Source organism: Ambystoma mexicanum, chromosome 2q (assembly GCF_040938575.1).
Source record: "Ambystoma mexicanum isolate Mex_15411 chromosome 2q, UKY_AmexF1_1, whole genome shotgun sequence".
Taxonomy (NCBI): domain Eukaryota; kingdom Metazoa; phylum Chordata; class Amphibia; order Caudata; family Ambystomatidae; genus Ambystoma; species Ambystoma mexicanum.
Genome location: NC_090924.1, coordinates 125,980,766 through 126,004,131, shown reverse-complemented (window position 1 = coordinate 126,004,131; position 23,366 = coordinate 125,980,766). Strand labels below are relative to the sequence as shown.

Here is a 23,366-nt window from a genome sequence, read left to right as displayed (position 1 = left end):
ACAAAAAAAAGGAGCTCAAGTTAACCACCTTGATTGGGCTCGTCCGGGATTTGAACCCGGGACCTCTCGCACCCAAAGCGAGAATCATACCCCTAGACCAACGAGCCACGGTCCTTTGAGCATTTGACGGAATTGTCCTCAGCGTTTGCACCCCCCTTAGGATTCGAGGCCAAGAATGCCTATTCCTGAAGTTTGTTCCTGCCGCTGAAAGCCTTGTCAGTGTATGAGCCAAATGAATGCCCCAGTCGGCACGCTCTGACTGTCTTCACAGGTCTCCTCCTCATCCCGAAGGTTGGTGGCCCATTGACATCAGGGTGGAAGGTGCTTGCGATACACTGTTCCTTCCTTCCTTCCTTCCTTTATTCCTCTTATGCTGTTTATGTAATAAGAGGGGACGATACACAGAAGAGAGAAAGTGGCCCAACACACTAGACTAGCAGTCTTCTGATCAATCTGCAGCTGGCAAGGTGGGGGAGAGCCTTTATTTTGCACCTGCTGGGATCTGCATTGGCAGAAGCTCTGAGGGCTGGGCCTTTCCTTTTGCCTGTAAAAACAAAAAGCAGCCCTCCTCCCTCCAGCCCTGAGAGCATGGGCGTGACACTGGAAAAAGCAGCATCTCCCCTTTGGTAAAGATGACCATTGCACAGCTGCTCACTCAGAGCTCGATCGTGCTCGATCAGGCGAGATATATTTAGGTCACCAGCAAAGTCTGTTCTCTTTTCTTGCGTAGGGTGAGCATTCACAGAGCCCAGCTTCGTTGACAAGAGTGCAAAAGGTGTATACTAAAAGCTTTCTGCTTTACTTGAGCGCCATGGCCGTTATTATATTTTGGCTGCTCCAAGCAATCTCTGTCCAGCCGATGCAAATTTCCAGCTCAAATTTTCCCAGCACTCAAAAAGTCCCTCCTCCCGCCAGCTCTGCTTTCAGGAAGTTCAGCAGAAGCAGTCCAACTTCTGTTCCCACTTCAGAGGAAAAGCTTTCTCGGGCCAGAGAAAGCCAGGGAATCACTGTACCGGCAAGTGCATTTCTTACAACTGGTAATCCCTCAGAACACAGAAATGAAGAAGCTGTATATGAAAATGTATTATTTCTTTGGTACACTAACCTATGTAACTAATATGGACCATTTCAGAGGACGGAGCGGACCCAACTGTGATCCCAGAGACCCAAATACCCAGCAGTAGGGAAAATAAATCCTCTCTGTGCTCTGCAACATTACATACACAAAATGCAAGCGCGTGCATTTTTTTATTGGCCCCATATACAGAATACATGTGAGGATGCTTGCCTTCCCAGTGTATTTCTCAAGCTCTTGAGAGCATATGCTATTTCCATGGGAACGCAAATAAGTTCATACTTTACATTTGTGTGTGACAAAAGGGGAAAAAAACTATTTTGTGTAAAATGCCAGCAGAGAGTGTTTCTGCCCGGTCTCGAACCGGGGGGACCTTTCGCGTGTGAGGCGAACGTGATAACCACTACACTACAGAAACAGCTGCTTGCTCACCTTTGTAGGGACTGGGAGAACAGGTGCCTGCTTAAAGACTAATCAAATGCCTTGCGCCTGAAGCTCACACAATCCAGCCTAAAACATACGTCCTATCAAGCATGCGCACATATACAAGTATGCCAGCTGAGGGCCTATGCAGCGTACAGAGGGAAGGACATATTTCCACTTTGAGATCGGACGGCCAAAACTCACAAGCAAATCAAGGAATGTTACTGAGAGCTAACAGAGAACACAAAGTGCTTGTCGCAAGGACATGGCACGCAAAGAGGTTCAGGAAGTGAATTGTTCATCGACTACTGCTTACCGAGAAAACCAGAGAGTCTGTCCAATGAAAATAACATTGAAAAAACAAAAAAAAGGAGCTCAAGTTAACCACCTTGATTGGGCTCGTCCAGCATTTGAACCCGGGACCTCTCGCACCCAAAGCGAGAATCATACCCCTAGACCAACGAGCCACTGTCCTTTGAGCATTTGACGGAATTGTCCTCAGCGTTTGCACCCCCCTTAGGATTCGAGGCCAAGAATGCCTATTCCTGAAGTTTGTTCCTGCCGCTGAAAGCCTTGTCGGTGTATGAGCCAAATGAATGCCCCAGTCGGCACGCTCTGACTGTCTTCACAGGTCTCCTCCTCATCCCGAAGGTTGGTGGCCCATTGACATCAGGGTGGAAGGTGCTTGCGATACACTGTTCCTTCCTTCCTTCCTTCCTTCCTTTATTCCTCTTATGCTGTTTATGTAATAAGAGGGGACGATACACAGAAGAGAGAAAGTGGCCCAACACACTAGACTAGCAGTCTTCTGATCAATCTGCAGCTGGCAAGGTGGGGGAGAGCCTTTATTTTGCACCTGCTGGGATCTGCATTGGCAGAAGCTCTGAGGGCTGGGCCTTTCCTTTTGCCTGTAAAAACAAAAAGCAGCCCTCCTCCCTCCAGCCCTGAGAGCATGGGCGTGACACTGGAAAAAGCAGCATCTCCCCTTTGGTAAAGATGACCATTGCACAGCTGCTCACTCAGAGCTCGATCGTGCTCGATCAGGCGAGATATATTTAGGTCACCAGCAAAGTCTGTTCTCTTTTCTTGCGTAGGGTGAGCATTCACAGAGCCCAGCTTCGTTGACAAGAGTGCAAAAGGTGTATACTAAAAGCTTTCTGCTTTACTTGAGCGCCATGGCCGTTATTATATTTTGGCTGCTCCAAGCAATCTCTGTCCAGCCGATGCAAATTTCCAGCTCAAATTTTCCCAGCACTCAAAAAGTCCCTCCTCCCGCCAGCTCTGCTTTCAGGAAGTTCAGCAGAAGCAGTCCAACTTCTGTTCCCACTTCAGAGGAAAAGCTTTCTCGGGCCAGAGAAAGCCAGGGAATCACTGTACCGGCAAGTGCATTTCTTACAACTGGTAATCCCTCAGAACACAGAAATGAAGAAGCTGTATATGAAAATGTATTATTTCTTTGGTACACTAACCTATGTAACTAATATGGACCATTTCAGAGGACGGAGCGGACCCAACTGTGATCCCAGAGACCCAAATACCCAGCAGTAGGGAAAATAAATCCTCTCTGTGCTCTGCAACATTACATACACAAAATGCAAGCGCGTGCATTTTTTTATTGGCCCCATATACAGAATACATGTGAGGATGCTTGCCTTCCCAGTGTATTTCTCAAGCTCTTGAGAGCATATGCTATTTCCATGGGAACGCAAATAAGTTCATACTTTACATTTGTGTGTGACAAAAGGGGAAAAAAACTATTTTGTGTAAAATGCCAGCAGAGAGTGTTTCTGCCCGGTCTCGAACCGGGGGGACCTTTCGCGTGTGAGGCGAACGTGATAACCACTACACTACAGAAACAGCTGCTTGCTCACCTTTGTAGGGACTGGGAGAACAGGTGCAAAGGGCAGTGCAAGTGGACCTGCTTAAAGACTAATCAAATGCCTTGCGCCTGAAGCTCACACAATCCAGCCTAAAACATACGTCCTATCAAGCATGCGCACATATACAAGTATGCCAGCTGAGGGCCTATGCAGCGTACAGAGGGAAGGACATATTTCCACTTTGAGATCGGACGGCCAAAACTCACAAGCAAATCAAGGAATGTTACTGAGAGCTAACAGAGAACACAAAGTGCTTGTCGCAAGGACATGGCACGCAAAGAGGTTCAGGAAGTGAATTGTTCATCGACTACTGCTTACCGAGAAAACCAAAGAGTCTGTCCAATGAAAATAACATTGAAAAAACAAAAAAAAGGAGCTCAAGTTAACCACCTTGATTGGGCTCGTCTGGGATTTGAACCCGGGACCTCTCGCACCCAAAGCGAGAATCATACCCCTAGACCAACGAGCCACGGTCCTTTGAGCATTTGACGGAATTGTCCTCAGCGTTTGCACCCCCCTTAGGATTCGAGGCCAAGAATGCCTATTCCTGAAGTTTGTTCCTGCCGCTGAAAGCCTTGTCGGTGTATGAGCCAAATGAATGCCCCAGTCGGCACGCTCTGACTGTCTTCACAGGTCTCCTCCTCATCCCGAAGGTTGGTGGCCCATTGACATCAGGGTGGAAGGTGCTTGCGATACACTGTTCCTTCCTTCCTTCCTTCCTTCCTTTATTCCTCTTATGCTGTTTATGTAATAAGAGGGGACGATACACAGAAGAGAGAAAGTGGCCCAACACACTAGACTAGCAGTCTTCTGATCAATCTGCAGCTGGCAAGGTGGGGGAGAGCCTTTATTTTGCACCTGCTGGGATCTGCATTGGCAGAAGCTCTGAGGGCTGGGCCTTTCCTTTTGCCTGTAAAAACAAAAAGCAGCCCTCCTCCCTCCAGCCCTGAGAGCATGGGCGTGACACTGGAAAAAGCAGCATCTCCCCTTTGGTAAAGATGACCATTGCACAGCTGCTCACTCAGAGCTCGATCGTGCTCGATCAGGCGAGATATATTTAGGTCACCAGCAAAGTCTGTTCTCTTTTCTTGCGTAGGGTGAGCATTCACAGAGCCCAGCTTCGTTGACAAGAGTGCAAAAGGTGTATACTAAAAGCTTTCTGCTTTACTTGAGCGCCATGGCCGTTATTATATTTTGGCTGCTCCAAGCAATCTCTGTCCAGCCGATGCAAATTTCCAGCTCAAATTTTCCCAGCACTCAAAAAGTCCCTCCTCCCGCCAGCTCTGCTTTCAGGAAGTTCAGCAGAAGCAGTCCAACTTCTGTTCCCACTTCAGAGGAAAAGCTTTCTCGGGCCAGAGAAAGCCAGGGAATCACTGTACCGGCAAGTGCATTTCTTACAACTGGTAATCCCTCAGAACACAGAAATGAAGAAGCTGTATATGAAAATGTATTATTTCTTTGGTACACTAACCTATGTAACTAATATGGACCATTTCAGAGGACGGAGCGGACCCAACTGTGATCCCAGAGACCCAAATACCCAGCAGTAGGGAAAATAAATCCTCTCTGTGCTCTGCAACATTACATACACAAAATGCAAGCGCATGCATTTTTTTATTGGCCCCATATACAGAATACATGTGAGGATGCTTGCCTTCCCAGTGTATTTCTCAAGCTCTTGAGAGCATATGCTATTTCCATGGGAACGCAAATAAGTTCATACTTTACATTTGTGTGTGACAAAAGGGGAAAAAAACTATTTTGTGTAAAATGCCAGCAGAGAGTGTTTCTGCCCGGTCTCGAACCGGGGACCTTTCGCGTGTGAGGCGAACGTGATAACCACTACACTACAGAAACAGCTGCTTGCTCACCTTTGTAGGGACTGGGAGAACAGGTGCAAAGGGCAGTGCAAGTGGACCTGCTTAAAGACTAATCAAATGCCTTGCGCCTGAAGCTCACACAATCCAGCCTAAAACATACGTCCTATCAAGCATGCGCACATATACAAGTATGCCAGCTGAGGGCCTATGCAGCGTACAGAGGGAAGGACATATTTCCACTTTGAGATCGGACGGCCAAAACTCACAAGCAAATCAAGGAATGTTACTGAGAGCTAACAGAGAACACAAAGTGCTTGTCGCAAGGACATGGCACGCAAAGAGGTTCAGGAAGTGAATTGTTCATCGACTACTGCTTACCGAGAAAACCAGAGAGTCTGTCCAATGAAAATAACATTGAAAAAACAAAAAAAAGGAGCTCAAGTTAACCACCTTGATTGGGCTCGTCCGGGATTTGAACCCGGGACCTCTCGCACCCAAAGCGAGAATCATACCCCTAGACCAACGAGCCACGGTCCTTTGAGCATTTGACGGAATTGTCCTCAGCGTTTGCACCCCCCTTAGGATTCGAGGCCAAGAATGCCTATTCCTGAAGTTTGTTCCTGCCGCTGAAAGCCTTGTCAGTGTATGAGCCAAATGAATGCCCCAGTCGGCACGCTCTGACTGTCTTCACAGGTCTCCTCCTCATCCCGAAGGTTGGTGGCCCATTGACATCAGGGTGGAAGGTGCTTGCGATACACTGTTCCTTCCTTCCTTCCTTCCTTCCTTTATTCCTCTTATGCTGTTTATGTAATAAGAGGGGACGATACACAGAAGAGAGAAAGTGGCCCAACACACTAGACTAGCAGTCTTCTGATCAATCTGCAGCTGGCAAGGTGGGGGAGAGCCTTTATTTTGCACCTGCTGGGATCTGCATTGGCAGAAGCTCTGAGGGCTGGGCCTTTCCTTTTGCCTGTAAAAACAAAAAGCAGCCCTCCTCCCTCCAGCCCTGAGAGCATGGGCGTGACACTGGAAAAAGCAGCATCTCCCCTTTGGTAAAGATGACCATTGCACAGCTGCTCACTCAGAGCTCGATCGTGCTCGATCAGGCGAGATATATTTAGGTCACCAGCAAAGTCTGTTCTCTTTTCTTGCGTAGGGTGAGCATTCACAGAGCCCAGCTTCGTTGACAAGAGTGCAAAAGGTGTATACTAAAAGCTTTCTGCTTTACTTGAGCGCCATGGCCGTTATTATATTTTGGCTGCTCCAAGCAATCTCTGTCCAGCCGATGCAAATTTCCAGCTCAAATTTTCCCAGCACTCAAAAAGTCCCTCCTCCCGCCAGCTCTGCTTTCAGGAAGTTCAGCAGAAGCAGTCCAACTTCTGTTCCCACTTCAGAGGAAAAGCTTTCTCGGGCCAGAGAAAGCCAGGGAATCACTGTACCGGCAAGTGCATTTCTTACAACTGGTAATCCCTCAGAACACAGAAATGAAGAAGCTGTATATGAAAATGTATTATTTCTTTGGTACACTAACCTATGTAACTAATATGGACCATTTCAGAGGACGGAGCGGACCCAACTGTGATCCCAGAGACCCAAATACCCAGCAGTAGGGAAAATAAATCCTCTCTGTGCTCTGCAACATTACATACACAAAATGCAAGCGCGTGCATTTTTTTATTGGCCCCATATACAGAATACATGTGAGGATGCTTGCCTTCCCAGTGTATTTCTCAAGCTCTTGAGAGCATATGCTATTTCCATGGGAACGCAAATAAGTTCATACTTTACATTTGTGTGTGACAAAAGGGGAAAAAAACTATTTTGTGTAAAATGCCAGCAGAGAGTGTTTCTGCCCGGTCTCGAACCGGGGGGACCTTTCGCGTGTGAAGCGAACGTGATAACCACTACACTACAGAAACAGCTGCTTGCTCACCTTTGTAGGGACTGGGAGAACAGGTGCAAAGGGCAGTGCAAGTGGACCTGCTTAAAGACTAATCAAATGCCTTGCGCCTGAAGCTCACACAATCCAGCCTAAAACATACGTCCTATCAAGCATGCGCACATATACAAGTATGCCAGCTGAGGGCCTATGCAGCGTACAGAGGGAAGGACATATTTCCACTTTGAGATCGGACGGCCAAAACTCACAAGCAAATCAAGGAATGTTACTGAGAGCTAACAGAGAACACAAAGTGCTTGTCGCAAGGACATGGCACGCAAAGAGGTTCAGGAAGTGAATTGTTCATCGACTACTGCTTACCGAGAAAACCAGAGAGTCTGTCCAATGAAAATAACATTGAAAAAACAAAAAAAAGGAGCTCAAGTTAACCACCTTGATTGGGCTCGTCCGGGATTTGAACCCGGGACCTCTCGCACCCAAAGCGAGAATCATACCCCTAGACCAACGAGCCACGGTCCTTTGAGCATTTGACGGAATTGTCCTCAGCGTTTGCACCCCCCTTAGGATTCGAGGCCAAGAATGCCTATTCCTGAAGTTTGTTCCTGCCGCTGAAAGCCTTGTCGGTGTATGAGCCAAATGAATGCCCCAGTCGGCACGCTCTGACTGTCTTCACAGGTCTCCTCCTCATCCTGAAGGTTGGTGGCCCATTGACATCAGGGTGGAAGGTGCTTGCGATACACTGTTCCTTCCTTCCTTCCTTCCTTCCTTTATTCCTCTTATGCTGTTTATGTAATAAGAGGGGACGATACACAGAAGAGAGAAAGTGGCCCAACACACTAGACTAGCAGTCTTCTGATCAATCTGCAGCTGGCAAGGTGGGGGAGAGCCTTTATTTTGCACCTGCTGGGATCTGCATTGGCAGAAGCTCTGAGGGCTGGGCCTTTCCTTTTGCCTGTAAAAACAAAAAGCAGCCCTCCTCCCTCCAGCCCTGAGAGCATGGGCGTGACACTGGAAAAAGCAGCATCTCCCCTTTGGTAAAGATGACCATTGCACAGCTGCTCACTCAGAGCTCGATCGTGCTCGATCAGGCGAGATATATTTAGGTCACCAGCAAAGTCTGTTCTCTTTTCTTGCGTAGGGTGAGCATTCACAGAGCCCAGCTTCGTTGACAAGAGTGCAAAAGGTGTATACTAAAAGCTTTCTGCTTTACTTGAGCGCCATGGCCGTTATTATATTTTGGCTGCTCCAAGCAATCTCTGTCCAGCCGATGCAAATTTCCAGCTCAAATTTTCCCAGCACTCAAAAAGTCCCTCCTCCCGCCAGCTCTGCTTTCAGGAAGTTCAGCAGAAGCAGTCCAACTTCTGTTCCCACTTCAGAGGAAAAGCTTTCTCGGGCCAGAGAAAGCCAGGGAATCACTGTACCGGCAAGTGCATTTCTTACAACTGGTAATCCCTCAGAACACAGAAATGAAGAAGCTGTATATGAAAATGTATTATTTCTTTGGTACACTAACCTATGTAACTAATATGGACCATTTCAGAGGACGGAGCGGACCCAACTGTGATCCCAGAGACCCAAATACCCAGCAGTAGGGAAAATAAATCCTCTCTGTGCTCTGCAACATTACATACACAAAATGCAAGCGCGTGCATTTTTTTATTGGCCCCATATACAGAATACATGTGAGGATGCTTGCCTTCCCAGTGTATTTCTCAAGCTCTTGAGAGCATATGCTATTTCCATGGGAACGCAAATAAGTTCATACTTTACATTTGTGTGTGACAAAAGGGGAAAAAAACTATTTTGTGTAAAATGCCAGCAGAGAGTGTTTCTGCCCGGTCTCGAACCGGGGACCTTTCGCGTGTGAGGCGAACCGTGATAACCACTACACTACAGAAACAGCTGCTTGCTCACCTTTGTAGGGACTGGGAGAACAGGTGCAAAGGGCAGTGCAAGTGGACCTGCTTAAAGACTAATCAAATGCCTTGCGCCTGAAGCTCACACAATCCAGCCTAAAACATACGTCCTATCAAGCATGCGCACATATACAAGTATGCCAGCTGAGGGCCTATGCAGCGTACAGAGGGAAGGACATATTTCCACTTTGAGATCGGACGGCCAAAACTCACAAGCAAATCAAGGAATGTTACTGAGAGCTAACAGAGAACACAAAGTGCTTGTCGCAAGGACATGGCACGCAAAGAGGTTCAGGAAGTGAATTGTTCATCGACTACTGCTTACCGAGAAAACCAGAGAGTCTGTCCAATGAAAATAACATTGAAAAAACAAAAAAAAGGAGCTCAAGTTAACCACCTTGCTTGGGCTCGTCCGGGATTTGAACCCGGCCAAAGCGAGAATCATACCCCTAGACCAACGAGCCACGGTCCTTTGAGCATTTGACGGAATTGTCCTCAGCGTTTGCACCCCCCTTAGGATTCGAGGCCAAGAATGCCTATTCCTGAAGTTTGTTCCTGCCGCTGAAAGCCTTGTCGGTGTATGAGCCAAATGAATGCCCCAGTCGGCACGCTCTGACTGTCTTCACAGGTCTCCTCCTCATCCCGAAGGTTGGTGGCCCATTGACATCAGGGTGGAAGGTGCTTGCGATACACTGTTCCTTCCTTCCTTCCTTTATTCCTCTTATGCTGTTTATGTAATAAGAGGGGACGATACACAGAAGAGAGAAAGTGGCCCAACACACTAGACTAGCAGTCTTCTGATCAATCTGCAGCTGGCAAGGTGGGGGAGAGCCTTTATTTTGCACCTGCTGGGATCTGCATTGGCAGAAGCTCTGAGGGCTGGGCCTTTCCTTTTGCCTGTAAAAACAAAAAGCAGCCCTCCTCCCTCCAGCCCTGAGAGCATGGGCGTGACACTGGAAAAAGCAGCATCTCCCCTTTGGTAAAGATGACCATTGCACAGCTGCTCACTCAGAGCTCGATCGTGCTCGATCAGGCGAGATATATTTAGGTCACCAGCAAAGTCTGTTCTCTTTTCTTGCGTAGGGTGAGCATTCACAGAGCCCAGCTTCGTTGACAAGAGTGCAAAAGGTGTATACTAAAAGCTTTCTGCTTTACTTGAGCGCCATGGCCGTTATTATATTTTGGCTGCTCCAAGCAATCTCTGTCCAGCCGATGCAAATTTCCAGCTCAAATTTTCCCAGCACTCAAAAAGTCCCTCCTCCCGCCAGCTCTGCTTTCAGGAAGTTCAGCAGAAGCAGTCCAACTTCTGTTCCCACTTCAGAGGAAAAGCTTTCTCGGGCCAGAGAAAGCCAGGGAATCACTGTACCGGCAAGTGCATTTCTTACAACTGGTAATCCCTCAGAACACAGAAATGAAGAAGCTGTATATGAAAATGTATTATTTCTTTGGTACACTAACCTATGTAACTAATATGGACCATTTCAGAGGACGGAGCGGACCCAACTGTGATCCCAGAGACCCAAATACCCAGCAGTAGGGAAAATAAATCCTCTCTGTGCTCTGCAACATTACATACACAAAATGCAAGCGCGTGCATTTTTTTATTGGCCCCATATACAGAATACATGTGAGGATGCTTGCCTTCCCAGTGTATTTCTCAAGCTCTTGAGAGCATATGCTATTTCCATGGGAACGCAAATAAGTTCATACTTTACATTTGTGTGTGACAAAAGGGGAAAAAAACTATTTTGTGTAAAATGCCAGCAGAGAGTGTTTCTGCCCGGTCTCGAACCGGGGGGACCTTTCGCGTGTGAGGCGAACGTGATAACCACTACACTACAGAAACAGCTGCTTGCTCACCTTTGTAGGGACTGGGAGAACAGGTGCCTGCTTAAAGACTAATCAAATGCCTTGCGCCTGAAGCTCACACAATCCAGCCTAAAACATACGTCCTATCAAGCATGCGCACATATACAAGTATGCCAGCTGAGGGCCTATGCAGCGTACAGAGGGAAGGACATATTTCCACTTTGAGATCGGACGGCCAAAACTCACAAGCAAATCAAGGAATGTTACTGAGAGCTAACAGAGAACACAAAGTGCTTGTCGCAAGGACATGGCACGCAAAGAGGTTCAGGAAGTGAATTGTTCATCGACTACTGCTTACCGAGAAAACCAGAGAGTCTGTCCAATGAAAATAACATTGAAAAAACAAAAAAAAGGAGCTCAAGTTAACCACCTTGATTGGGCTCGTCCAGGATTTGAACCCGGGACCTCTCCCACCCAAAGCGAGAATCATACCCCTAGACCAACGAGCCACTGTCCTTTGAGCATTTGACGGAATTGTCCTCAGCGTTTGCACCCCCCTTAGGATTCGAGGCCAAGAATGCCTATTCCTGAAGTTTGTTCCTGCCGCTGAAAGCCTTGTCGGTGTATGAGCCAAATGAATGCCCCAGTCGGCACGCTCTGACTGTCTTCACAGGTCTCCTCCTCATCCCGAAGGTTGGTGGCCCATTGACATCAGGGTGGAAGGTGCTTGCGATACACTGTTCCTTCCTTCCTTCCTTCCTTCCTTTATTCCTCTTATGCTGTTTATGTAATAAGAGGGGACGATACACAGAAGAGAGAAAGTGGCACAACACACTAGACTAGCAGTCTTCTGATCAATCTGCAGCTGGCAAGGTGGGGGAGAGCCTTTATTTTGCACCTGCTGGGATCTGCATTGGCAGAAGCTCTGAGGGCTGGGCCTTTCCTTTTGCCTGTAAAAACAAAAAGCAGCCCTCCTCCCTCCAGCCCTGAGAGCATGGGCGTGACACTGGAAAAAGCAGCATCTCCCCTTTGGTAAAGATGACCATTGCACAGCTGCTCACTCAGAGCTCGATCGTGCTCGATCAGGCGAGATATATTTAGGTCACCAGCAAAGTCTGTTCTCTTTTCTTGCGTAGGGTGAGCATTCACAGAGCCCAGCTTCGTTGACAAGAGTGCAAAAGGTGTATACTAAAAGCTTTCTGCTTTACTTGAGCGCCATGGCCGTTATTATATTTTGGCTGCTCCAAGCAATCTCTGTCCAGCCGATGCAAATTTCCAGCTCAAATTTTCCCAGCACTCAAAAAGTCCCTCCTCCCGCCAGCTCTGCTTTCAGGAAGTTCAGCAGAAGCAGTCCAACTTCTGTTCCCACTTCAGAGGAAAAGCTTTCTCGGGCCAGAGAAAGCCAGGGAATCACTGTACCGGCAAGTGCATTTCTTACAACTGGTAATCCCTCAGAACACAGAAATGAAGAAGCTGTATATGAAAATGTATTATTTCTTTGGTACACTAACCTATGTAACTAATATGGACCATTTCAGAGGACGGAGCGGACCCAACTGTGATCCCAGAGACCCAAATACCCAGCAGTAGGGAAAATAAATCCTCTCTGTGCTCTGCAACATTACATACACAAAATGCAAGCGCGTGCATTTTTTTATTGGCCCCATATACAGAATACATGTGAGGATGCTTGCCTTCCCAGTGTATTTCTCAAGCTCTTGAGAGCATATGCTATTTCCATGGGAACGCAAATAAGTTCATACTTTACATTTGTGTGTGACAAAAGGGGAAAAAAACTATTTTGTGTAAAATGCCAGCAGAGAGTGTTTCTGCCCGGTCTCTAACCGGGGGGACCTTTCGCGTGTGAGGCGAACGTGATAACCACTACACTACAGAAACAGCTGCTTGCTCACCTTTGTAGGGACTGGGAGAACAGGTGCAAAGGGCAGTGCAAGTGGACCTGCTTAAAGACTAATCAAATGCCTTGCGCCTGAAGCTCACACAATCCAGCCTAAAACATACGTCCTATCAAGCATGCGCACATATACAAGTATGCCAGCTGAGGGCCTATGCAGCGTACAGAGGGAAGGACATATTTCCACTTTGAGATCGGACGGCCAAAACTCACAAGCAAATCAAGGAATGTTACTGAGAGCTAACAGAGAACACAAAGTGCTTGTCGCAAGGACATGGCACGCAAAGAGGTTCAGGAAGTGAATTGTTCATCGACTACTGCTTACCGAGAAAACCAAAGAGTCTGTCCAATGAAAATAACATTGAAAAAACAAAAAAAAGGAGCTCAAGTTAACCACCTTGATTGGGCTCGTCCGGGATTTGAACCCGGGACCTCTCGCACCCAAAGCGAGAATCATACCCCTAGACCAACGAGCCACGGTCCTTTGAGCATTTGACGGAATTGTCCTCAGCGTTTGCACCCCCCTTAGGATTCGAGGCCAAGAATGCCTATTCCTGAAGTTTGTTCCTGCCGCTGAAAGCCTTGTCGGTGTATGAGCCAAATGAATGCCCCAGTCGGCACGCTCTGACTGTCTTCACAGGTCTCCTCCTCATCCCGAAGGTTGGTGGCCCATTGACATCAGGGTGGAAGGTGCTTGCGATACACTGTTCCTTCCTTCCTTCCTTCCTTCCTTTATTCCTCTTATGCTGTTTATGTAATAAGAGGGGACGATACACAGAAGAGAGAAAGTGGCCCAACACACTAGACTAGCAGTCTTCTGATCAATCTGCAGCTGGCAAGGTGGGGGAGAGCCTTTATTTTGCACCTGCTGGGATCTGCATTGGCAGAAGCTCTGAGGGCTGGGCCTTTCCTTTTGCCTGTAAAAACAAAAAGCAGCCCTCCTCCCTCCAGCCCTGAGAGCATGGGCGTGACACTGGAAAAAGCAGCATCTCCCCTTTGGTAAAGATGACCATTGCACAGCTGCTCACTCAGAGCTCGATCGTGCTCGATCAGGCGAGATATATTTAGGTCACCAGCAAAGTCTGTTCTCTTTTCTTGCGTAGGGTGAGCATTCACAGAGCCCAGCTTCGTTGACAAGAGTGCAAAAGGTGTATACTAAAAGCTTTCTGCTTTACTTGAGCGCCATGGCCGTTATTATATTTTGGCTGCTCCAAGCAATCTCTGTCCAGCCGATGCAAATTTCCAGCTCAAATTTTCCCAGCACTCAAAAAGTCCCTCCTCCCGCCAGCTCTGCTTTCAGGAAGTTCAGCAGAAGCAGTCCAACTTCTGTTCCCACTTCAGAGGAAAAGCTTTCTCGGGCCAGAGAAAGCCAGGGAATCACTGTACCGGCAAGTGCATTTCTTACAACTGGTAATCCCTCAGAACACAGAAATGAAGAAGCTGTATATGAAAATGTATTATTTCTTTGGTACACTAACCTATGTAACTAATATGGACCATTTCAGAGGACGGAGCGGACCCAACTGTGATCCCAGAGACCCAAATACCCAGCAGTAGGGAAAATAAATCCTCTCTGTGCTCTGCAACATTACATACACAAAATGCAAGCGCATGCATTTTTTTATTGGCCCCATATACAGAATACATGTGAGGATGCTTGCCTTCCCAGTGTATTTCTCAAGCTCTTGAGAGCATATGCTATTTCCATGGGAACGCAAATAAGTTCATACTTTACATTTGTGTGTGACAAAAGGGGAAAAAAACTATTTTGTGTAAAATGCCAGCAGAGAGTGTTTCTGCCCGGTCTCGAACCGGGGACCTTTCGCGTGTGAGGCGAACGTGATAACCACTACACTACAGAAACAGCTGCTTGCTCACCTTTGTAGGGACTGGGAGAACAGGTGCAAAGGGCAGTGCAAGTGGACCTGCTTAAAGACTAATCAAATGCCTTGCGCCTGAAGCTCACACAATCCAGCCTAAAACATACGTCCTATCAAGCATGCGCACATATACAAGTATGCCAGCTGAGGGCCTATGCAGCGTACAGAGGGAAGGACATATTTCCACTTTGAGATCGGACGGCCAAAACTCACAAGCAAATCAAGGAATGTTACTGAGAGCTAACAGAGAACACAAAGTGCTTGTTGCAAGGACATGGCACGCAAAGAGGTTCAGGAAGTGAATTGTTCATCGACTACTGCTTACCGAGAAAACCAGAGAGTCTGTCCAATGAAAATAACATTGAAAAAACAAAAAAAAGGAGCTCAAGTTAACCACCTTGATTGGGCTCGTCCGGGATTTGAACCCGGGCCCTCTCGCACCCAAAGCGAGAATCATACCCCTAGACCAACGAGCCACGGTCCTTTGAGCATTTGACGGAATTGTCCTCAGCGTTTGCACCCCCCTTAGGATTCGAGGCCAAGAATGCCTATTCCTGAAGTTTGTTCCTGCCGCTGAAAGCCTTGTCAGTGTATGAGCCAAATGAATGCCCCAGTCGGCACGCTCTGACTGTCTTCACAGGTCTCCTCCTCATCCCGAAGGTTGGTGGCCCATTGACATCAGGGTGGAAGGTGCTTGCGATACACTGTTCCTTCCTTCCTTCCTTCCTTCCTTTATTCCTCTTATGCTGTTTATGTAATAAGAGGGGACGATACACAGAAGAGAGAAAGTGGCCCAACACACTAGACTAGCAGTCTTCTGATCAATCTGCAGCTGGCAAGGTGGGGGAGAGCCTTTATTTTGCACCTGCTGGGATCTGCATTGGCAGAAGCTCTGAGGGCTGGGCCTTTCCTTTTGCCTGTAAAAACAAAAAGCAGCCCTCCTCCCTCCAGCCCTGAGAGCATGGGCGTGACACTGGAAAAAGCAGCATCTCCCCTTTGGTAAAGATGACCATTGCACAGCTGCTCACTCAGAGCTCGATCGTGCTCGATCAGGCGAGATATATTTAGGTCACCAGCAAAGTCTGTTCTCTTTTCTTGCGTAGGGTGAGCATTCACAGAGCCCAGCTTCGTTGACAAGAGTGCAAAAGGTGTATACTAAAAGCTTTCTGCTTTACTTGAGCGCCATGGCCGTTATTATATTTTGGCTGCTCCAAGCAATCTCTGTCCAGCCGATGCAAATTTCCAGCTCAAATTTTCCCAGCACTCAAAAAGTCCCTCCTCCCGCCAGCTCTGCTTTCAGGAAGTTCAGCAGAAGCAGTCCAACTTCTGTTCCCACTTCAGAGGAAAAGCTTTCTCGGGCCAGAGAAAGCCAGGGAATCACTGTACCGGCAAGTGCATTTCTTACAACTGGTAATCCCTCAGAACACAGAAATGAAGAAGCTGTATATGAAAATGTATTATTTCTTTGGTACACTAACCTATGTAACTAATATGGACCATTTCAGAGGACGGAGCGGACCCAACTGTGATCCCAGAGACCCAAATACCCAGCAGTAGGGAAAATAAATCCTCTCTGTGCTCTGCAACATTACATACACAAAATGCAAGCGCGTGCATTTTTTTATTGGCCCCATATACAGAATACATGTGAGGATGCTTGCCTTCCCAGTGTATTTCTCAAGCTCTTGAGAGCATATGCTATTTCCATGGGAACGCAAATAAGTTCATACTTTACATTTGTGTGTGACAAAAGGGGAAAAAAACTATTTTGTGTAAAATGCCAGCAGAGAGTGTTTCTGCCCGGTCTCGAACCGGGGACCTTTCGCGTGTGAGGCGAACGTGATAACCACTACACTACAGAAACAGCTGCTTGCTCACCTTTGTAGGGACTGGGAGAACAGGTGCAAAGGGCAGTGCAAGTGGACCTGCTTAAAGACTAATCAAATGCCTTGCGCCTGAAGCTCACACAATCCAGCCTAAAACATACGTCCTATCAAGCATGCGCACATATACAAGTATGCCAGCTGAGGGCCTATGCAGCGTACAGAGGGAAGGACATATTTCCACTTTGAGATCGGACGGCCAAAACTCACAAGCAAATCAAGGAATGTTACTGAGAGCTAACAGAGAACACAAAGTGCTTGTCGCAAGGACATGGCACGCAAAGAGGTTCAGGAAGTGAATTGTTCATCGACTACTGCTTACCGAGAAAACCAGAGAGTCTGTCCAATGAAAATAACATTGAAAAAACAAAAAAAAGGAGCTCAAGTTAACCACCTTGATTGGGCTCGTCCGGGATTTGAACCCGGGACCTCTCGCACCCAAAGCGAGAATCATACCCCTAGACCAACGAGCCACGGTCCTTTGAGCATTTGACGGAATTGTCCTCAGCGTTTGCACCCCCCTTAGGATTCGAGGCCAAGAATGCCTATTCCTGAAGTTTGTTCCTGCCGCTGAAAGCCTTGTCGGTGTATGAGCCAAATGAATGCCCCAGTCGGCACGCTCTGACTGTCTTCACAGGTCTCCTCCTCATCCCGAAGGTTGGTGGCCCATTGACATCAGGGTGGAAGGTGCTTGCGATACACTGTTCCTTCCTTCCTTCCTTCCTTCCTTTATTCCTCTTATGCTGTTTATGTAATAAGAGGGGACGATACACAGAAGAGAGAAAGTGGCCCAACACACTAGACTAGCAGTCTTCTGATCAATCTGCAGCTGGCAAGGTGGGGGAGAGCCTTTATTTTGCACCTGCTGGGATCTGCATTGGCAGAAGCTCTGAGGGCTGGGCCTTTCCTTTTGCCTGTAAAAACAAAAAGCAGCCCTCCTCCCTCCAGCCCTGAGAGCATGGGCGTGACACTGGAAAAAGCAGCATCTCCCCTTTGGTAAAGATGACCATTGCACAGCTGCTCACTCAGAGCTCGATCGTGCTCGATCAGGCGAGATATATTTAGGTCACCAGCAAAGTCTGTTCTCTTTTCTTGCGTAGGGTGAGCATTCACAGAGCCCAGCTTCGTTGACAAGAGTGCAAAAGGTGTATACTAAAAGCTTTCTGCTTTACTTGAGCGCCATGGCCGTTATTATATTTTGGCTGCTCCAAGCAATCTCTGTCCAGCCGATGCAAATTTCCAGCTCAAATTTTCCCAGCACTCAAAAAGTCCCTCCTCCCGCCAGCTCTGCTTTCAGGAAGTTCAGCAGAAGCAGTCCAACTTCTGTTCCCACTTCAGAGGAAAAGCTTTCTCGGGCCAGAGAAAGCCAGGGAATCACTGTACCGGCAAGTGCATTTCTTACAACTGGTAATCCCTCAGAACACAGAAATGAAGAAGCTGTATATGAAAATGTATTATTTCTTTGGTACACTAACCTATGTAACTAATATGGACCATTTCAGAGGACGGAGCGGACCCAACTGTGATCCCAGAGACCCAAATACCCAGCAGTAGGGAAAATAAATCCTCTCTGTGCTCTGCAACATTACATACACAAAATGCAAGCGCGTGCATTTTTTTATTGGCCCCATATACAGAATACATGTGAGGATGCTTGCCTTCCCAGTGTATTTCTCAAGCTCTTGAGAGCATATGCTATTTCCATGGGAACGCAAATAAGTTCATACTTTACATTTGTGTGTGACAAAAGGGGAAAAAAACTATTTTGTGTAAAATGCCAGCAGAGAGTGTTTCTGCCCGGTCTCGAACCGGGGACCTTTCGCGTGTGAGGCGAACCGTGATAACCACTACACTACAGAAACAGCTGCTTGCTCACCTTTGTAGGGACTGGGAGAACAGGTGCAAAGGGCAGTGCAAGTGGACCTGCTTAAAGACTAATCAAATGCCTTGCGCCTGAAGCTCACACAATCCAGCCTAAAACATACGTCCTATCAAGCATGCGCACATATACAAGTATGCCAGCTGAGGGCCTATGCAGCGTACAGAGGGAAGGACATATTTCCACTTTGAGATCGGACGGCCAAAACTCACAAGCAAATCAAGGAATGTTACTGAGAGCTAACAGAGAACACAAAGTGCTTGTCGCAAGGACATGGCACGCAAAGAGGTTCAGGAAGTGAATTGTTCATCGACTACTGCTTACCGAGAAAACCAGAGAGTCTGTCCAATGAAAATAACATTGAAAAAACAAAAAAAAGGAGCTCAAGTTAACCACCTTGATTGGGCTCGTCCGGGATTTGAACCCGGGACCTCTCGCACCCAAAGCGAGAATCATACCCCTAGACCAACGAGCCACGGTCCTTTGAGCATTTGACGGAATTGTCCTCAGCGTTTGCACCCCCCTTAGGATTCGAGGCCAAGAATGCCTATTCCTGAAGTTTGTTCCTGCCGCTGAAAGCCTTGTCGGTGTATGAGCCAAATGAATGCCCCAGTCGGCACGCTCTGACTGTCTTCACAGGTCTCCTCCTCATCCCGAAGGTTGGTGGCCCATTGACATCAGGGTGGAAGGTGCTTGCGATACACTGTTCCTTCCTTCCTTCCTTTATTCCTCTTATGCTGTTTATGTAATAAGAGGGGACGATACACAGAAGAGAGAAAGTGGCCCAACACACTAGACTAGCAGTCTTCTGATCAATCTGCAGCTGGCAAGGTGGGGGAGAGCCTTTATTTTGCACCTGCTGGGATCTGCATTGGCAGAAGCTCTGAGGGCTGGGCCTTTCCTTTTGCCTGTAAAAACAAAAAGCAGCCCTCCTCCCTCCAGCCCTGAGAGCATGGGCGTGACACTGGAAAAAGCAGCATCTCCCCTTTGGTAAAGATGACCATTGCACAGCTGCTCACTCAGAGCTCGATCGTGCTCGATCAGGCGAGATATATTTAGGTCACCAGCAAAGTCTGTTCTCTTTTCTTGCGTAGGGTGAGCATTCACAGAGCCCAGCTTCGTTGACAAGAGTGCAAAAGGTGTATACTAAAAGCTTTCTGCTTTACTTGAGCGCCATGGCCGTTATTATATTTTGGCTGCTCCAAGCAATCTCTGTCCAGCCGATGCAAATTTCCAGCTCAAATTTTCCCAGCACTCAAAAAGTCCCTCCTCCCGCCAGCTCTGCTTTCAGGAAGTTCAGCAGAAGCAGTCCAACTTCTGTTCCCACTTCAGAGGAAAAGCTTTCTCGGGCCAGAGAAAGCCAGGGAATCACTGTACCGGCAAGTGCATTTCTTACAACTGGTAATCCCTCAGAACACAGAAATGAAGAAGCTGTATATGAAAATGTATTATTTCTTTGGTACACTAACCTATGTAACTAATATGGACCATTTCAGAGGACGGAGCGGACCCAACTGTGATCCCAGAGACCCAAATACCCAGCAGTAGGGAAAATAAATCCTCTCTGTGCTCTGCAACATTACATACACAAAATGCAAGCGCGTGCATTTTTTTATTGGCCCCATATACAGAATACATGTGAGGATGCTTGCCTTCCCAGTGTATTTCTCAAGCTCTTGAGAGCATATGCTATTTCCATGGGAACGCAAATAAGTTCATACTTTACATTTGTGTGTGACAAAAGGGGAAAAAAACTATTTTGTGTAAAATGCCAGCAGAGAGTGTTTCTGCCCGGTCTCGAACCGGGGGGACCTTTCGCGTGTGAGGCGAACGTGATAACCACTACACTACAGAAACAGCTGCTTGCTCACCTTTGTAGGGACTGGGAGAACAGGTGCCTGCTTAAAGACTAATCAAATGCCTTGCGCCTGAAGCTCACACAATCCAGCCTAAAACATACGTCCTATCAAGCATGCGCACATATACAAGTATGCCAGCTGAGGGCCTATGCAGCGTACAGAGGGAAGGACATATTTCCACTTTGAGATCGGACGGCCAAAACTCACAAGCAAATCAAGGAATGTTACTGAGAGCTAACAGAGAACACAAAGTGCTTGTCGCAAGGACATGGCACGCAAAGAGGTTCAGGAAGTGAATTGTTCATCGACTACTGCTTACCGAGAAAACCAGAGAGTCTGTCCAATGAAAATAACATTGAAAAAACAAAAAAAAGGAGCTCAAGTTAACCACCTTGATTGGGCTCGTCCAGGATTTGAACCCGGGACCTCTCGCACCCAAAGCGAGAATCATACCCCTAGACCAACGAGCCACGGTCCTTTGATCATTTGACGGAATTGTCCTCAGCGTTTGCACCCCCCTTAGGATTCGAGGCCAAGAATGCCTATTCCTGAAGTTTGTTCCTGCCGCTGAAAGCCTTGTCGGTGTATGAGCCAAATGAATGCCCCAGTCGGCACGCTCTGACTGTCTTCACAGGTCTCCTCCTCATCCCGAAGGTTGGTGGCCCATTGACATCAGGGTGGAAGGTGCTTGCGATACACTGTTCCTTCCTTCCTTCCTTCCTTCCTTTATTCCTCTTATGCTGTTTATGTAATAAGAGGGGACGATACACAGAAGAGAGAAAGTGGCCCAACACACTAGACTAGCAGTCTTCTGATCAATCTGCAGCTGGCAAGGTGGGGGAGAGCCTTTATTTTGCACCTGCTGGGATCTGCATTGGCAGAAGCTCTGAGGGCTGGGCCTTTCCTTTTGCCTGTAAAAACAAAAAGCAGCCCTCCTCCCTCCAGCCCTGAGAGCATGGGCGTGACACTGGAAAAAGCAGCATCTCCCCTTTGGTAAAGATGACCATTGCACAGCTGCTCACTCAGAGCTCGATCGTGCTCGATCAGGCGAGATATATTTAGGTCACCAGCAAAGTCTGTTCTCTTTTCTTGCGTAGGGTGAGCATTCACAGAGCCCAGCTTCGTTGACAAGAGTGCAAAAGGTGTATACTAAAAGCTTTCTGCTTTACTTGAGCGCCATGGCCGTTATTATATTTTGGCTGCTCCAAGCAATCTCTGTCCAGCCGATGCAAATTTCCAGCTCAAATTTTCCCAGCACTCAAAAAGTCCCTCCTCCCGCCAGCTCTGCTTTCAGGAAGTTCAGCAGAAGCAGTCCAACTTCTGTTCCCACTTCAGAGGAAAAGCTTTCTCGGGCCAGAGAAAGCCAGGGAATCACTGTACCGGCAAGTGCATTTCTTACAACTGGTAATCCCTCAGAACACAGAAATGAAGAAGCTGTATATGAAAATGTATTATTTCTTTGGTACACTAACCTATGTAACTAATATGGACCATTTCAGAGGACGGAGCGGACCCAACTGTGATCCCAGAGACCCAAATACCCAGCAGTAGGGAAAATAAATCCTCTCTGTGCTCTGCAACATTACATACACAAAATGCAAGCGCGTGCATTTTTTTATTGGCCCCATATACAGAATACATGTGAGGATGCTTGCCTTCCCAGTGTATTTCTCAAGCTCTTGAGAGCATATGCTATTTCCATGGGAACGCAAATAAGTTCATACTTTACATTTGTGTGTGACAAAAGGGGAAAAAAACTATTTTGTGTAAAATGCCAGCAGAGAGTGTTTCTGCCCGGTCTCGAACCGGGGACCTTTCGCGTGTGAGGCGAACGTGATAACCACTACACTACAGAAACAGCTGCTTGCTCACCTTTGTAGGGACTGGGAGAACAGGTGCAAAGGGCAGTGCAAGTGGACCTGCTTAAAGACTAATCAAATGCCTTGCGCCTGAAGCTCACACAATCCAGCCTAAAACATACGTCCTATCAAGCATGCGCACATATACAAGTATGCCAGCTGAGGGCCTATGCAGCGTACAGAGGGAAGGACATATTTCCACTTTGAGATCGGACGGCCAAAACTCACAAGCAAATCAAGGAATGTTACTGAGAGCTAACAGAGAACACAAAGTGCTTGTCGCAAGGACATGGCACGCAAAGAGGTTCAGGAAGTGAATTGTTCATCGACTACTGCTTACCGAGAAAACCAGAGAGTCTGTCCAATGAAAATAACATTGAAAAAACAAAAAAAAGGAGCTCAAGTTAACCACCTTGATTGGGCTCGTCCGGGATTTGAACCCGGGACCTCTCGCACCCAAAGCGAGAATCATACCCCTAGACCAACGAGCCACGGTCCTTTGAGCATTTGACGGAATTGTCCTCAGCGTTTGCACCCCCCTTAGGATTCGAGGCCAAGAATGCCTATTCCTGAAGTTTGTTCCTGCCGCTGAAAGCCTTGTCGGTGTATGAGCCAAATGAATGCCCCAGTCGGCACGCTCTGACTGTCTTCACAGGTCTCCTCCTCATCCCGAAGGTTGGTGGCCCATTGACATCAGGGTGGAAGGTGCTTGCGATACACTGTTCCTTCCTTCCTTCCTTTATTCCTCTTATGCTGTTTATGTAATAAGAGGGGACGATACACAGAAGAGAGAAAGTGGCCCAACACACTAGACTAGCAGTCTTCTGATCAATCTGCAGCTGGCAAGGTGGGGGAGAGCCTTTATTTTGCACCTGCTGGGATCTGCATTGGCAGAAGCTCTGAGGGCTGGGCCTTTCCTTTTGCCTGTAAAAACAAAAAGCAGCCCTCCTCCCTCCAGCCCTGAGAGCATGGGCGTGACACTGGAAAAAGCAGCATCTCCCCTTTGGTAAAGATGACCATTGCACAGCTGCTCACTCAGAGCTCGATCGTGCTCGATCAGGCGAGATATATTTAGGTCACCAGCAAAGTCTGTTCTCTTTTCTTGCGTAGGGTGAGCATTCACAGAGCCCAGCTTCGTTGACAAGAGTGCAAAAGGTGTATACTAAAAGCTTTCTGCTTTACTTGAGCGCCATGGCCGTTATTATATTTTGGCTGCTCCAAGCAATCTCTGTCCAGCCGATGCAAATTTCCAGCTCAAATTTTCCCAG

The 23,366-nt window shown here is 47.5% G+C and overlaps 19 non-coding genes across 19 annotated transcripts; all 19 read right to left on the bottom strand.

The window, feature by feature from the left end:
• Positions 1 to 35: 35 nt before the first annotated feature.
• Positions 36 to 107, bottom strand: TRNAP-UGG (transfer RNA proline (anticodon UGG)). The gene has a single exon. It is a non-coding gene; the product is annotated as a tRNA-Pro (tRNA).
• A 1,311-nt stretch (positions 108 to 1,418) lies between these two features.
• On the bottom strand, positions 1,419 to 1,493 carry TRNAV-CAC (transfer RNA valine (anticodon CAC)). Its single transcript has one exon. It is a non-coding gene; the product is annotated as a tRNA-Val (tRNA).
• A 1,787-nt stretch (positions 1,494 to 3,280) lies between these two features.
• Positions 3,281 to 3,355, bottom strand: TRNAV-CAC (transfer RNA valine (anticodon CAC)). The gene has a single exon. It is a non-coding gene; the product is annotated as a tRNA-Val (tRNA).
• A 1,807-nt stretch (positions 3,356 to 5,162) lies between these two features.
• TRNAV-CAC (transfer RNA valine (anticodon CAC)) lies at positions 5,163 to 5,235 on the bottom strand. Its single transcript has one exon. It is a non-coding gene; the product is annotated as a tRNA-Val (tRNA).
• Positions 5,236 to 5,655: 420 nt separating this feature from the next.
• Positions 5,656 to 5,727, bottom strand: TRNAP-UGG (transfer RNA proline (anticodon UGG)). Its single transcript has one exon. It is a non-coding gene; the product is annotated as a tRNA-Pro (tRNA).
• A 1,810-nt stretch (positions 5,728 to 7,537) lies between these two features.
• TRNAP-UGG (transfer RNA proline (anticodon UGG)) lies at positions 7,538 to 7,609 on the bottom strand. Its single transcript has one exon. It is a non-coding gene; the product is annotated as a tRNA-Pro (tRNA).
• Positions 7,610 to 8,924: 1,315 nt separating this feature from the next.
• Positions 8,925 to 8,998, bottom strand: TRNAV-CAC (transfer RNA valine (anticodon CAC)). The gene has a single exon. It is a non-coding gene; the product is annotated as a tRNA-Val (tRNA).
• Positions 8,999 to 10,785: 1,787 nt separating this feature from the next.
• TRNAV-CAC (transfer RNA valine (anticodon CAC)) lies at positions 10,786 to 10,860 on the bottom strand. The gene has a single exon. It is a non-coding gene; the product is annotated as a tRNA-Val (tRNA).
• Positions 10,861 to 13,142: 2,282 nt separating this feature from the next.
• Positions 13,143 to 13,214, bottom strand: TRNAP-UGG (transfer RNA proline (anticodon UGG)). Its single transcript has one exon. It is a non-coding gene; the product is annotated as a tRNA-Pro (tRNA).
• A 1,315-nt stretch (positions 13,215 to 14,529) lies between these two features.
• TRNAV-CAC (transfer RNA valine (anticodon CAC)) lies at positions 14,530 to 14,602 on the bottom strand. Its single transcript has one exon. It is a non-coding gene; the product is annotated as a tRNA-Val (tRNA).
• A 420-nt stretch (positions 14,603 to 15,022) lies between these two features.
• On the bottom strand, positions 15,023 to 15,094 carry TRNAP-UGG (transfer RNA proline (anticodon UGG)). The gene has a single exon. It is a non-coding gene; the product is annotated as a tRNA-Pro (tRNA).
• A 1,315-nt stretch (positions 15,095 to 16,409) lies between these two features.
• On the bottom strand, positions 16,410 to 16,482 carry TRNAV-CAC (transfer RNA valine (anticodon CAC)). The gene has a single exon. It is a non-coding gene; the product is annotated as a tRNA-Val (tRNA).
• A 420-nt stretch (positions 16,483 to 16,902) lies between these two features.
• Positions 16,903 to 16,974, bottom strand: TRNAP-UGG (transfer RNA proline (anticodon UGG)). Its single transcript has one exon. It is a non-coding gene; the product is annotated as a tRNA-Pro (tRNA).
• A 1,315-nt stretch (positions 16,975 to 18,289) lies between these two features.
• On the bottom strand, positions 18,290 to 18,363 carry TRNAV-CAC (transfer RNA valine (anticodon CAC)). Its single transcript has one exon. It is a non-coding gene; the product is annotated as a tRNA-Val (tRNA).
• A 420-nt stretch (positions 18,364 to 18,783) lies between these two features.
• Positions 18,784 to 18,855, bottom strand: TRNAP-UGG (transfer RNA proline (anticodon UGG)). The gene has a single exon. It is a non-coding gene; the product is annotated as a tRNA-Pro (tRNA).
• Positions 18,856 to 20,162: 1,307 nt separating this feature from the next.
• On the bottom strand, positions 20,163 to 20,237 carry TRNAV-CAC (transfer RNA valine (anticodon CAC)). The gene has a single exon. It is a non-coding gene; the product is annotated as a tRNA-Val (tRNA).
• A 400-nt stretch (positions 20,238 to 20,637) lies between these two features.
• Positions 20,638 to 20,709, bottom strand: TRNAP-UGG (transfer RNA proline (anticodon UGG)). Its single transcript has one exon. It is a non-coding gene; the product is annotated as a tRNA-Pro (tRNA).
• A 1,315-nt stretch (positions 20,710 to 22,024) lies between these two features.
• TRNAV-CAC (transfer RNA valine (anticodon CAC)) lies at positions 22,025 to 22,097 on the bottom strand. Its single transcript has one exon. It is a non-coding gene; the product is annotated as a tRNA-Val (tRNA).
• A 420-nt stretch (positions 22,098 to 22,517) lies between these two features.
• TRNAP-UGG (transfer RNA proline (anticodon UGG)) lies at positions 22,518 to 22,589 on the bottom strand. Its single transcript has one exon. It is a non-coding gene; the product is annotated as a tRNA-Pro (tRNA).
• Between the last annotated feature and the right edge of the window lie 777 nt (positions 22,590 to 23,366).